Source organism: Thalassophryne amazonica, chromosome 10 (genome assembly GCF_902500255.1).
Source record: "Thalassophryne amazonica chromosome 10, fThaAma1.1, whole genome shotgun sequence".
Lineage (NCBI taxonomy): Eukaryota > Metazoa > Chordata > Actinopteri > Batrachoidiformes > Batrachoididae > Thalassophryne > Thalassophryne amazonica.
The window spans coordinates 41,554,757-41,570,460 of NC_047112.1; the positions used below are offsets into that span (position 1 = coordinate 41,554,757).

General features: G+C 42.9%; 1 protein-coding gene across 1 annotated transcript in view; it reads left to right on the forward strand.

Moving 5' to 3' along the window:
* The window catches only part of pex5la (peroxisomal biogenesis factor 5-like a), a 393,391-nt gene that overhangs the window by 297,883 nt on the left and 79,804 nt on the right, over positions 1–15,704 (forward strand).

The window sequence follows — 15,704 nt, forward strand, 5'->3', positions numbered from 1 at the left end:
TAGAGCTGGCTGCCAATTTAAACTGAGCGAAGGGCCTTAGTGAGGGAGGTGACGAAGAACCAGATATCACTCTGTCAATGCTCCAGCATTCCTCTGTGGAGAGAGGAGAACCTTCCAGAAGGACAACCATCTCTGCAGCAATCCACCAATCAGGCCTGAACTGTAGAGTGGCCAGACAGAAGTCACTCCTTAGTAAAAGGCAGATGGCAGCCCGCCTGGAGTTTGCTAAAGGACACCTGAAGGACTCTCAAACCATGAGAAACAAAATTCTCTGGTCAGTGTAGTGTTTAGTTGATCATATAAAGGATACCATCGTTTTCTTCTTTCAGCCTCTCCCGTTATGGGTCACCACAGCAGATCAATGTTTCCATCTCGCCCTGTCCTCTGTAACGTACTCTGTTACGTCAACCACTGCTTGTCCTCCCTCATCACATCCATAAACCTCCTCTCTGGCCGCCCTCTTCTCCTCCTGCCTGGTAACTCCATCCTCAGCATCCTTCTCCCTATTGGGCCCCTCTCTGCTCGACTGGTAAGCACTGAAAGCCGAGATAGACATGTCCCAACTTGTCCTCTAACACGTCGAAACGGAGGTGTTCCTTTGTCTCGCTTCATCAGCGAATCGGTCGTGACGCGCGAAGCCTCCGCGCGGCTTTCCATGACAAAATCTCTTGTTAAAAGTGAAATCTGCCGGAAAATGGCTGATGTCCAGGTCTTGTGATAACCAGAGAAAGAGCACACGACGGTCTCGTATCCACAGAGCCATCAGCTTAGAAATGATCCAGTGGTTTGTGCCGCATCGTCGCAGCTCGCAGCGTGGCGCACCGACCGTCCTTTAAAGGGGTCCTTAAACCTGTAGTTAAAGTCCTTATTCTCTGTGAAGCCCGTAAAATTTTCACTGAAAGCCAGATAAATTTTTCGAATGGTTTCCAGGTGCCAGTCTCTAACAGCTTCTGAAAAAATTCTGATGGAAAAAAGTCCTTTTCATTCCGCCATTTCCAGACAATGAAAATCCGACGAGGGGGCGGGACCACTCCTTCCACAAGGCGTGCTCACAGGCGAATGACGTCACCGACAGGCGTGGAAAAACTCACGCATGCACACGAGGGTTCAAGCATGTCTGACGTAAAAACATATGAATGAAATCCATATAGTTTTTGAAAAAAATAAAAAGGTACGATACTTTACGGACAGACCTCGTACTTTCACCAATTCTAATCCTTGTAACTACACTATTCCACTGGGCTCCCTCTCATTCACACACATGTACTCAGTCCTACTGACTTTTCATTCCCTTTCTTTCCCGAGCATATCTCCACCTTTCCAGGCTAGACTCAACCTGCTCTCTCCTCTCACTACAGATCACAATGTCATCTGCAAACATCTAAGTCCATGGAGACTGTCTGATCTCATCTGTCAACCGGTGATAGGACAAAATCCCAATGGATAAAATTCCAGCAGACATAACCCCGGTGGACAGAATCCCAACTCTTTATTACAAAAGTGGACAAAATCCCAGTCTCATGAATAAATATAAATATAAAATATAATAGGGTTACGGTTAGTGTACTACATTAATGTAGTTGTCACCTCTCAACAACTATGGTGTCATCTCAACACAGTGCTCAGGTTTTGGCACCTGATAATCTGATAACTACTTTGACTAAGATGAAACTCTTAACAAGTGAGATGGGACTTTGGAATGAGACTGGGATTTTGTCCATTTTTGTAATAAGGGGCTGGTATTCTGTCCACTGGAACCCTGTCAACCTGTCCATTACCATTGTAAACAACAAAGGACTCAGACCTGATCCTTGGTGTAATCCCACCTCTACCTTGAATGACAGTAGGATACATGTGGTAATTATGTGGAGTGAGGCATGTTGGTGTACGCAGAGTAACTCATGTTATCCTATAACTAGCTCACAGGGCTCATACCATTGGTGCCATTAATCCTAACTAGGACTCCATAAGATTAAAAAATGTGTGAATCTGGAAAGAAGCTCTTAACACTCAAACCTGACATTAAGTATTGCAAAATGTTTTAGTATCAAACTCTGTTGTACGTGCAGAATAAATATTATCACATTAACAGTTTTCAGTGGAGTACATAAAATAATTTTCAAAGCAACCAACAGAACTTTGCTTTGGGGTGGATTTCTTCCTTTATTACACATAATTTTATAGAAAGTGACTGTGGAGGGATTTAAAAAAAAATGCTGCATGCATTTAATTCTTGTAAATAAAAATGTGGTAATCTACATTGAAGGGATTAGACAATTTTTCTGAGTGCGTTAATGCTCAGATGAACTAACCTCAATTAATCTTGCATAATGACAGTCTGCTGAAATGGGAATTGTTACCGGTTATGTCGGCTGCCTTTACATCAACAGTCAATGTTTATTCACAGTAATTCTATAAAACTGTGCATCTATTTCTGAAAATGATTTACCCCTCGCAGATGTGGCGGTTGTTGTAATGTGTAATTGTATAAACCCACCACACTTGCAGCGATGCAAAAACCTCATGCGTGTAATTGGACAATTTTCATTTCAGCAGGTGTCACAGCACCGTGTTTGTAACAGAGAAGCTATCACTAAAGCTGATGTTTCATACCCTATTGCAGATGTACAGGAGTGGGCATGAGGGCCGAGGGGGGCTGGATCAGTAGTTCATACGAGGGGAGGGTGGGTTGCTGACAGCGGTGGTTCTGCTAGCCTTCCTAAGCATGTCAGAGGCTTTGTTGATTGCGCGGATGTTTACCCGTCCATGAGGAAAGCAGAGACGGCTAACCCTGCACACACTCTCCGTCACTGCTCTCCACTGGCTGCTTTGATTTATGGACATGCACCTGGGTGTGTTACTTGTGATGTGTAGTGCTAGTGACTGTGTGATGAATGGATTGTGATGGTGCATATATATGTATATAATGAAGTGTGCGTGTGCGTTGTGTGTGAGACAGGCCCGGCTAATAAGGAGCAGCGATGGGGCAGTTGCCCTCCTGTCCCGACACCGTCCCTGAGGAGGAGTTTGAGCGAGCCAAGGCTGCCGTTGAGGTAAGCAGAGAGATGCTTAGTGAACATCACGTCAGCTCTCAACGAAAGCCATCAAATCCAAGGATTATGAATAGTGTGACAGTATATACTGATAAACGTCCCAAATTTCTGCGCAGACCTACTAAGTACATTTAACATGGTTCAGACTTGTCCTTTTAGTAAATTATACTTGTCAAATTGGATAACAGAACCCATTATGTGACTGCTAGTTATGAGCCATATATCGGTTCAGCAAGCACAAGTATCGGCAGTTCTTCTTTGCAACCTATGTTCATTTTTGCAAAGCCTTAGATTCAGTTCTTTGCGCTACTCTGTGGGATGTCCTGAGAATATCTGTGATCACCTTAAGTTATTGGACATCATAGCCAGCCTAATCTGTCTTCTTCCAAGGGATTCTAGCATTGTGAAGAATGTGTGCTGGTTACTCCACCATTCAAACTTTGCATGGACTGGGTGTTTGGTAGGATGTGAAGTCAAGCAACGTAGTGCCTTTTGTCCACTATGAAAAGTTTTACTGATGTTTACTTTATGAATGACACAATGATCTTTGCTGAATGAGGAGTCTGAGCATCTGGGTTTGCGATGGTCCAAGATCAATGCTTTCAATAACTCCCTGCTCTCAGCCAAAAGGCCTCTTCACATAGTGTGAATTTAGTAGATTTGCGCAAAAAAGCATGAAGCAGGAATCGTGTGCAAAATGTGTAAAATCATAGCTGCTCCGTTACACCTGTGCTATCTAGCGCACACCAGAAAATGAAAGGTAGAGAGTGCGCTGTGTGCGCCCATCGATCCCCTCTTGGGCACGTGTCAGCCAAACTCCAGGTAACACACATGAACATCTAACACCGCTCGTTTGGCACTTAGAAATGTGTGGCCATTCGCACTATTAACACAACAGTCAGCAGACAATCACTGTCGTGCTGGTGGTGGAATTTGTCAAAGTGACCCATGAGTGTGGCTTTGGTGTATGCGCTAAACTGAAGGAGGTTGTGGCCGCCCCACTGAAGCGGCTGTGGAGATCTGTCATTCTGGGACATCCAGCTGGGACAACACGTACTGTGTTTGGACGGGGCATGGACTAACAAACTGCCCACTGTGACGCACATGTGTCTGTTTGCTGTCATCACGTGGACATAAATAAAACATATATGCTGTGGGTGACGGGCTGTAGCGAGCGAGGGTGTGCACGCTGCAGCCCACTGACAGGCTGACCCCACGTTGAAACGGACTCTCAGATCATAACACGTAGGTGGGCGATCTGACTGTCAACATAACCCACGTGAACTCTGTTCCACATGATGGGGTGTAAGTCCTGCAGCGTGCCCTCCACAAGATGCGTGTTTGTTAATTTCTTCACTGATTTCCTCTAGAACCATCTGCCAAGCTAGAAAACTGCTGCATCCTAGTAAGGTCAGAATATTATTGGAATGAATTTGAATAAGGAAAGTTGGGGGGGGTGGGGGGGGTTGCTGCACTCACTGTAATTTATTGTCTGGAATAGTCCCAGATTGCCATTTCAGAGTTTCGAGAATTCAAACATTTTAGTGCGGGTGGTGTTGGTGTGGGGTAATTTTGTGTTTCAGCTTATTTGTTTTGTTTTTCACCACTTTCATCCCTGAATATGTCAATTGTGAGTCACTTTTGTGCGGATTAAGTCACTAACTGGGACTCCTGTCTTTTTGCGAGAAAGAAACAAGAATTATCCTCAGTTCTGTTCACACAGCTCCAAACGCTGCGCGGCTCTCTGCCGAGTCAAGTTAGAATGATAGAGTCCAGTCGGAATTAATAATTCAAAGCGAAACACCATTTAAATCAAATGACACCTCTTTCCAAACATTGTAATACAAACAAACTGCAATCAATCAAAACATTTTTTTCCTCCCAAAATGAGACAGCAGCCGGCTGAGCTCAGCTCAGAGGTATGCCAAAATGTCTGAAAGGAAATGCATTTGAGAGAAATCACAGATTTTATTTATTTTTCTTTATGTCCAGAGATCAAGGATCCAGTGACCAATTTAAAATGTTGACATAGAAACCTGTAAAGCCTACTTTTAGTACACAGAAAATTCACAAGCGGTATCGATAAGGGAATCGGATCGATAAGCAGAATTGATAATGGCATCGATAGATAAAATCTTATCAATATCCATCCCTATTAAATATGTCCATGTCCTTTTTGATATCAAGCAGTTTCCCGCAGCTTTCACACGACAGTGACAGTAGCTCAGTGGCATCATGCACGCATGCCTGTCGGCACGATGTTTCATGTGCGGACATACGAGCTCGACCGCCCGTGAGTCGCCCTGGAGTTGTAAATATTTGCACTATGTGTTGAAGGAGCCCTAAGAAAGGTATCTGACTCATGAAAAGACTTTCACTTATCTTGGCAGGGATGTTCATGTCTCTGGGTCTTCAGTTTTTGAGAGAGGAAGAGCTCATGGAGTCAGTGTTCGTGAAACAAGGTGTGTGGTGACATCAATATATTTGCAGAAGAATGAAGGAGCAACTCTTTATGGTTGTGGTGTTTTCTGTCTTGTTGTAGAGTTGTGAGATTTGGACATGAACCAGGGACTAAAGCATCACCTGGATGTCTTTAGTACCAGGTCTCTTCAGAGGATCCTTGGGTACTACCACTGGAATGACTTTGTGTTAACCAAGCAGTTACTTAGGGAGACTAAGATGAGGCGCATCACAGTGCAATTGCTGGGGATGTAAGGGACATCTCCACAGAATTTGGCTGTGGCAGGTTGGTGGACACTTTCAGAAGATAGAGATGCCCATCCCAGGCAGTGGGTCTGCCTGGGATGGTCATCTTACCAAACAAGCTAAAGCTAACAGGTCAACCTTGATTCAGGTGTTTTACACATTTGTTGTGGACTAGGCGGTGGTTTTCATGAGGGGTGGCTTGGATGCAGGTATTAAAATTTTTTTGACCTCATTGCCTCAGTCAGAGTGACACTAAGATGATGAAGCTTCCAACACTCCCGAATAGTACTAACAGTACTACCATATGAATAATATGACCATTTCATGAGATGAAAATATTAGAACACAGACTCTTAGATGGTCTGTTAGCACAATAATTGCAGAGCAAGTCATATAATTTTCGATATCTGTAATAAAATGTTCATACAGGACAAAACAGCATTTAGCAGCCACTGGGTCAACCTCACACACTGGCCATCTTTCAAAGTGACCACCCCCAAATTACTCAAATTACTAGCTTTTTTCAGGAAATATGTTATACTGATAAGTTTTGTAAAATTCAGTCCTCGTACAGTCATGAAGTGGGGAAATTAGCTACAGAGACCAAAAACATTTCTGTACCAGGCTGTAAACATACAATTTTGGGCACTTCTGCACTGGCATAATTTTTCAGCACTGGGATCAGGACTTGGGAAAATATTCATAATTCCTGCTGGCTTAAATAACAGTCTATTTTTACCAGACGTATTGAATATCACAAGGGATGACAGACTGTCATTAAAAATAAATTCATTCCTCATAAACACTACCAATCTGCATGATTTATGTCATGGCTTGTGAAATATATCTGATGTTATCGTGGTATCAGGAATTTGGTAGTGTTTTCCTGAATGACACCATAGGAAAGTTTCTGTGAAACATTTTCAGTCTTTGAGGAAAAAGAGCACTTTTTATGTAAGCTCACTGCACTTTGATTAGTTCTACAACCCAGTGGTGGGCACAGTTTCGCTAATCCGCTAACCGCTAATTATCGAAGATAATGTTTTCATATCGGATTAGCTTTCAGATAACTTTGAAAACCATCATCTGATCAATTATCTTCCCATAAATTTTGATCCGATAATTTTTAGAACGCTAACATTTTTGCAGATGTAGCTTTTTGTAATAGATACACAGTTCTATCCTCTACAAACAGAGAAGAGCTGGTTCTAGAAGAAACTGCTCTATCCTCTGCAGACAAAGGAGAACTGGTCATAGAAAGAGGAAAAAGAGGAAAAGAAGGGCGGAGAAAAAAAAGCTAATTTCTTTTGACCCCATACTAATATGGTGGCAATAGCACCCATGTCATCCAGAGGCGTACAGTTTTAACTTATGGTTAAATTAACTAATTTACTATACTTTACTAATAACTAATTTAACTATTTTTAGAAAACTTATTTAAATTAAAGTGGGGTCTGAAGTTTTATAAAGTGAAAATATCAGATATATGTTTTAGTTTTAAGTAATGCACTAATTTTTAAGGTTTTAGTGTGGACATTCTGTGTCCAAGTGCATTTATGGGTATTCACGACAGAACAAATGCATTTGAGACGCTCTGATCAGGCTCCACAGGGACAACAGCATTAAACTCTTTGTATATTGTGCCTAAAACTCTCGTGAATATATTCTCTGGGTTTATAGACATTGTTATTGTTTGTTTTATGTAAAAATGCCAGGAGCAGCCCAGGTTGCTTCTCAAAGCCGAAAAGTCTGGTAAATTGTGATTCAGGCCGTGTGATATAACTGGCGTCAAAATGCATAGAACACTGCCATCTACTGGCGACCGGTTATATCACAGTGTCGTCAACTGCAGCATTTTAAAATTATCTGTAGGTTTCCAAAACTTGAGCGACCACACACGTGGAGATGAAAAAAAAAAAAATCATAGATCTGACAGGTTTAGTTGTACAGTGTGTGGTGTCAGCCACATGGTAAAAACAACACACACAAACAGATTTCACACACGAACATTCCCAGGTCAAACACCTCGCTTTCTAATTGGCTGCATGTCACATTTAGCCCCTTACGTCCTTAACACCTCCACACATGGCAGGAATTTATCTGATAAGATTATATTTAGCGTCATCACGATTGTCGGGGCGTCCTTAAGATTGTCGGAAGGGGAAGATCGGGTCCGATATCGGCCTAAAATATCTTGCCATGTGAACCAGGCTTTATGTTATGACACCTCACGGAGCGGACTGATTGATTTGTTATAACACTGCACCGAGCGGTAACCGATCTGATGTTATGACGCTCATGGAGCCGAATGATTGATGTGTTATGACACCGCACCAAACATGTTTTCACTATGATTCTTTGTATGACTGACATCATTATTCAAGCATTCAAATGGCGATTCCTATCACCACACAACTCCAGCAACCACACACGAAGAGTTTTTTTGACATTTCTTGTTATTGAAAGACACCTCGTCTCCCTAACTGGATAGAGTTGTGATGTCATCACGCGTGCGCTTAGGTCGCTTATCTAGCGGGATCTTGAAATTTCCTTTTTTTTAATACAAATGAGAATAAATGACATATTTTTACAAAAGCACATTTATTTGTAAATGATTCATTTGTCATTGATTCACTTGTGTTGGTTTGTGCATTAAGAATGAATGAATCAACCAATGAGTATGAGTGGAGGCTTAGTTACCCATAATCCCCCTCTGGGCATCTGTGTTTTAATGTTCAAATCTTCAGAATTATGTGCAATTATTTTAAAATTAACATACGAGGTCTGTCAATAAGTTACGGTCCTTTTTTATTTTTTTCAAAAACTATATGGATTTCATTCATTATGTTGTACGTCAGACATGCTTGAAACCCTCGTGAGCATGCGTGAGTTTTTCACGACCTGTCGGTGGACGTTCATTCGCCTGTGAGCACTCCTTGTGGGAGGAGTCGGTCCAGCCCCTCGCGGAATTCCTTTGTCTGAGAAGTTGCTGAGAGACTGGTGCGTTGTTTGATCAAAATTTTTCTAAACCTGTGAGACACATCGAAGTGGACACGGTTCGCAACAAATTAAGCTGGTTTTCAGTGAAAATTTTAACGGCTGATGAGATATTTTGTAGGTGATTCTGGCGCTTTAAGGACTTTTCACGGTGGCGAGACGTCGCGCAGCGCTCTCAGGCGGCTTCATCAGCCTGTTCAAGCTGAAACACCCCTCCACATTTCAGGCTCTATTGATCCAGGACGTCGTGAGAGAAACACGAGAAGTTTCAGAAGAAGTCGGTTTCAGCATTTTATCCGGATATTCCATTGTTAAAGGAGATTTTTTAATGAAAGACGTGCGGGCGGGTCCGCGCGTCGGGACGCAGCCGCCGCGACGCTCCGCCACAGGAAAAACACCTCTGTTGAAAGCCTTAAGGACAAGTTGGAACATGTCCTGCCTGTTAAACAATTTCTCATATACTCACTCCACTGAAAGCCATCAAAAGCCGCCTGGATTTTACAAATGGTTATCAACACGGAGGTGTTTTTCCTGTGCCGCCGCACCGCGTCGGCTGCGTCCCGACGCGCGGATCCGTCCGCACGTCTTTCATTAAAAAAATCTCCTTTAACAGTGGAATATCCGGATAAAATGCTGAAACCGACTTCTTCTGAAACTTCTCTGTTCTCTCACGACATCCTGGATCAATAGAGCCTGAAATGTGGAGGTTTTCAGCTTGAACAGGCTGATGACGGCGCCTGAGAGCGCTGCACGACGTCTCGCACCGTGAAAAGTCCTTAAAGCGACAGAATCACCTCAAAATCTCTCATCAGCTGTTAAAATTTTCACTGAAAACCAGCTTAATTTTTCGAACCGTGTCCACTTCGATGTGTCTCACAGGTTTAGAAAAAATTTTGATCAAACAACGCGCCAGTCCTCTCAGCAACTTCTCAGACAAAGGAATTCCGACGAGGGGCTGGACGACTCCTCCCACAAGGAGTGCTCACAGGCGAATGACGTCACCGACAGGCGTGGAAAAACTCACGCATGCGCACGAGGGTTCAAGCATGTCTGACGTAAAAACATATGAATGAAATCCATATAGTTTTTGAAAAAAATAAAAAGGACCGTTACTTTATTGACAGCCCTCGTATGTGTTATATATCACGTTGTACATTTTAAGAGTTTACATTAATGTACAATGAGGAAAATAAGTATTTGAACACCCTGCGATTTTACAAGTTCTCCCACTTAGAAATCATGGAGGGGTCTGAAATTTTCATCTTAGGTGCATGTCCACTGTGAGAGACATAATCCCCCAAAAAAAAAAAAAAAAATCCGGAAATCACATGTATGATTTTTTTAATAATTTGCTTGTTTACTGCTGCAATAAGTATTTTCAACACCTGCTAATCACGAAAAATTCTGGGCCCTCAAAGACATGTTTAGTCCGCCTCTAAAAGGTCCACCTCCACTCCAATTATTCCAAATTAGAAGCACCTATTTGAGGTCGTTAGCTGCGTAAAGACACCTGTCCACCCCACACAATTAGTAAGACTCTAACTACTAACATGGCTAAGACCAAAGCGCCAGTCCAAAGGACACAGAGACAAAATTGTAGACCTCCACAAGGCTGGAAAGGGCTACGGGGAAATGCCAAGCAGCTTGGTGAAAAAAGATCAACTGTTGGAGCAATTATTAGAAAATGGAAGAAGCTAAACATGACGGTCAATCGCCCTTGGACTGGGGCTCCATGCACGATCCCACCTTGTGGTGTTCAATGATCCTAAGAAAGGTGAGAAATCAGCCCAGAAACTGCACAGGAGGAGTTGGTCACATGACCTGAAGAGAGCTGGCACCACTGTTTCAAGGTTACTGTGGGTAATACACTAAGACATCATGGGTTAAAATCATGCATGGCACGGAAGGTTCCCCTGCTGTAAATCAGCACACGTCCAGGCCCATCTTAAGTTTGTCCATGACCATTTGGATGATTAGAGGAGTCATGGAAGAAAGTTAGTGGTCAGATGAGACAAATAGACTTTTTGTCTTAATTCCACTCGCCGTGTTGGAGGAAGAAGAATGCGAGTACCATCCCAAAAACACCATTCTACTGGGAAGGCATGGGGGGTGGAAGCATCATGCTTTGGGGGTGTTTTCGCACATGGACAGGACGGACCACACTGTATTAAGGAGAGGATGACCATGTATCGCGAGATTTTGAGAACAACCTCCTTCCCTCAGTTAGAGCATTGAAGAGGGTCGTGGATGGGTCTTCCAACATGACAATGACCGAAGCACACAGCCAGGATAACCAAGGAGTGGCTCCGTAGAAGCCATATCAAGGTTCTGGAGTGGCCATAGCCAGTCTCCAGACATAAACCAATAGAAAACTTTGGAGGAAGCTCAAACTCCGTGTTTCTCAGAGGACAAGCCAGTAACCTGGCGGATCTAGAGAAGATCTGTGTGGAGGAATGGGACAAAATCCCTGCTGCAGTGTGTACAAACTGGTGAAAAACTACAGGAAACGCCTTGACCACTCTGTAATTGCACACAAAGGCTACCAAATATTAACATTGATTTTCACAGGTGTTGAAATATAACTCAACAAAAATTATAACGCACACTTTTTGTGTTGCTCCCATTTTGTATGAGATGAACTCAAAGATCTAAAACTTTTGTTCCACATACACAATATCACCATTTCCCTCAAATATTGTTCACAACCGTCGTAAATCTGTGATAGTGACACTTCTTCCTTTGCTGGAGATAATCCATCCCACCTCACAGGTGTTGCCATATCAGATGCTGATTAGACACCATGATTAGTGCACAGGTGTGCCTTTAGACTGCCCACAATAAAAGGCCACTCTGAAAGGTGCAGTTTTGTTTTATTGGGGGGGATACCAGTCATTATGTGTGTGACCACTATTGCCTCATGCAGTGCAACACATCTCCTTCGCATAGAGTTGATCAGGTTGTCAATTGTGGCCTGTGGAATGTTGGTCCACTCCTCTTCAATGGCTGTGCGAGTTGCTGGATATTGGCAGGAACTGTTACATGCTGTCGTTACCGCCGGTTCCCAGAGCATCCCAAACATGCTCAATGGTTGACATGTCCGGTGAGTATGCCGGCCATGCAAAGAACTGGGACATTTTCAGCTTCCAGAATTGTGTACGATCCCTTGCGACATTGGGGCCGGCATTATCCTGCTGCAACATGAGGTGATGTCTTGGATGTATGGCACAACAATGGCCTCAGGATCTCGTCACGGTATCTCTGTACATTCAAAATGGCATCAATAAAATGCACCTGTGTTCTTCGTCCATAACAGACGCCTGCCCATACCATAACCCCACCGCCACCATGGGCCACTCAATCCACAACATTGACAACAGAAAACCACTCACCCACACGATGCCACACACGCTGTCTGCCATCTGCCATCTGCCCTGGACAGTGTGAACCGGGATTCATCTGTGAAGAGAACACCTCTCCAAAGTGCCAAACGCCAGCGAATGTGAGCATTTGCCTACTCAAGTCAGTTACGACGACGAACTGGAGTCAGGTCGAGACCCCGATGAGGACAACGAGCATGCAGATGAGCTTCCCTGAGACGGTTTCTGACAGTTTGTGCAGAAATTCTTTGGTTATGCAAAACCGATTGTTTCAGCAGCTGTCCGAGTGGCTGGTCTCAGACGATCTTGGAGGTGACATGCTGGATGTGGAGGTCCTGGGCTGGTGTGGTTACACGTGGTCTGCGGTTGTGAGGCTGGTTGGATGTACTGCCAAATTCTCTGAAACGCCTTTGGAGACGGCTTGTGGTAGAGAAATGAACATTCAATACACGAGCAACAGCTCTGGTTGACATTCCTGCTGTCAGCATGCCAATTGCACGCTCCCTCAAATCTTGCAACATCTGTGGCATTGTGCTGTGTGATAAAACTGCACCTTTCAGAGTGGCCTTTAATTGTGGACAGTCTAAGGCACACCTGTGCACTAATCATGGTGTAAATCAGCATCTTGATATGGCACACCTGTGAGGTGGGATGGATTATCTCAGCAAAGGAGAAGTGCTCACTATCACAGATTTAGACTGGTTTGTGAACAATATTTGAGGGAAATGGTGATATTGTGTATGTGGAAAAGGTTTTAGATCTTTGAGTTCATCTCATACAAAATGGGAGAAAAACCAAAAGTGTTGCGTTTATATTTTTGTTGAGTGTACTTATTTGCAGCAGTAACATACAGATAGTAAGTCCCTTCGGCTGCTCCCTTGTTTGCACTCGGGGTCGCCACAGCAAATCCAAGGTGGATCTGCATGTTGAATTGGCACAGGTTTTACGCCGGAGTTCCTGACGCAACTCCACATTACATGGAGAAATGTGGCAGGGGTGGGATTTGAACCCGGATCCTTCTGCACTGAAACCAAGAGTATTAACCACTTGGCCACCATATAAATTATAAAAATTCATACATTGTGATTTCCGTTTTTTTTTTTTTTTTTTTTTTTTTTTAGATTATGTCTCTCACAGTGGACATGCACCTAAGATGAAAATTTCATACCCCTCCATCATTTCTAAGGGGGAGAACTTATTTTCCTCACTGTATGCCCTGTGACTGTGAGCTGGTGTTTTCTGAAGCTGGAGAAGTTGCATCAAACAAGCACAACAGACTCAAATTCAAGACTTTGGTACAGTTTCTTTTTTAATAAAAATTAGTAAAAAAAAAAATAAAATAAATAAATAAAATCCCAGTCCACAAGCATCCTCATTGACAACACATTCACTTACATTTTCACAGTATGATACATGTATTTAAGATTTTAAATTTAAATGAAGATATGAAATGATACAAAATGAAATACAATGACTTAGATTTTATTATTGTATATACTAGGCCATGAAATCAGTGTCAGTTGAGAGTGTCAACTTGGGTTGCCTGTAGGGATTTTTAAGGTCCAGCAGATGTCAGTATTCAGTGACACAGTATCAATACAGTTTGGCAATGGTTGAAACATTTCATGACGCCTCATCGACCCAACACTAGGCTGTTTGGGTTTGTGATCGCCATTGGTCTGTTAGAAGCTTTGGCGGTGTTTAAACTCAAAATCAGCTTCTTCGTAGCTGAGAGTGTATTTGAGGCAAAATTGAAAGTAGCAGTTATCTGTAGCTTCCGATAAGTTGTTAGGCAGTTTATCGGTTTGGCGTTAAAAAAATAACTTCAGTTAAGCTGATTACAAGTTACCGAAGCTAACTTTTTGGTTAGCTGTGCCCACCACTGTACAACCCCAATTCCAATGAAATTGGGACAGTCAGGCCGGGTGGGAGCCCTGCACCTGGAGAGGGTGGACCCACAATACAACTCCCAGACAAGGGTTTGGAGCAAAAGTAGTTGTGTTATTCCAGGCTGAGGTTTGGTACAAAAGTTGTCAGGCAGCGGAGCAGAGGTAGAGGACAGGGTAAGGCAAAAACAGTTATATCCAGGCAGGGGTCGGAGGTACGGCAAACACTGACATAAGGGCTGAAGCAAATGGCACGGTCAAGAAACATGGAGCAAGATTCAGGTACACAGCAAGACAAAACAGGACTGAGTACATAAGGCTGGAATGTGTGGCATATGTAAGATCCTTTAACAAATGATGTCAGTTTTTAATGCAGTGCCGCCCTGAGGGATCGAAGGTCACGGGCATTCAATGTTGGTTTTCAGCATTGCCGCTTACATGTAGAAAGTTCCTCCAGATTCTCTGAGTCTTAGGATTATATTATGGACTGTAGATGATTGAATCCCTAAATTCCTGCAGTTGAACATTGAGAAACATTGTTCTTAAACTGTTGGACTATTTTTTCACCCAGTTGTCACAAAGTGGTGATCCTCGCCCCATATTTGTTTGTGAATGACTGAGCCTTTTGGGGATGCTCCTTTTATACCCAATCATGACACTCACCTGTTTTGAATTAACCTGTTCACCTGTGGAATGTTCCAAACAGGTGTCCTTTGAGCATTCATCAACTTTTTCCAGTCTTTTGTTGCCACTATCCCAGATTTTTGAAATGTGTTGCAGGCATCCATTTCAAATGAGCAAATATTTGCACAAAAACATAAACGTCTATCAGTTTGAACATTAAATATTTTGTCTTTGTGGTGTATTCAATTGAATATAGGTTGAAGAGGATTTGCAAATCATTGCATTCTGTTTTTTATTTACATTTCACACAGCGTCCCAACTTCACTGGAACTGGGGTTGTAGACAGAATGAAGAATTGCAATCCAGGTTTTAATGTATTTGTTCTTGCTTTTGAAGCAGGTTTCAACACTTTCATGTGTTTTCGCTTTGAAACACCTTTAAGAAAGATTTCCCTAAGAGATTCTAATCTTTACACTACATAAGCTGCTTTTATTTGCAGTAAAACCACTTTACCACTCAGCAGCCTTCCCAGAAGGTAGGAGAGCGCTCGGTCCTATTGTGTTACTTCATCTTTACTGAGAACCACATTTTGTTGATGCACCCCTGGGTCATATGTAATGGTCAATATATAACAGAGCATGGACAGGCCAACGGTGAGAAAGTTAGAGGAGCAGTTGTGGGGAAAATCCTTTACAGATGGATGACATGGCAGTGACCCAAGAAAAGAGAGGAAGCTAATAAAAATATATATTTTTTGAGTAGGCAAGGCAAGTGAATGTATGTGCCACAAGAGGATGACATCAATTACTCCAAGCTGATGACAACCTTAAACCCTTATTACAGTCTGAACCAGTGGAATATCCACAGGGTCATTGTGTACTTCAGGGAGCAGTGCTTTGGCTGTGGGGCAAGAGAACAAATTCACCCAGTGGCAATAAAGAGGAGATCAAGGTGACTGCAGGGCTTCTTTTTTGATTAAACAGGAGCACAGGTGTGCTTTCATCTTGCTGAATATTGGTCTGAAGCCATTTGGTTCGGTGTGAGATTGCAGAGGCGGTGCA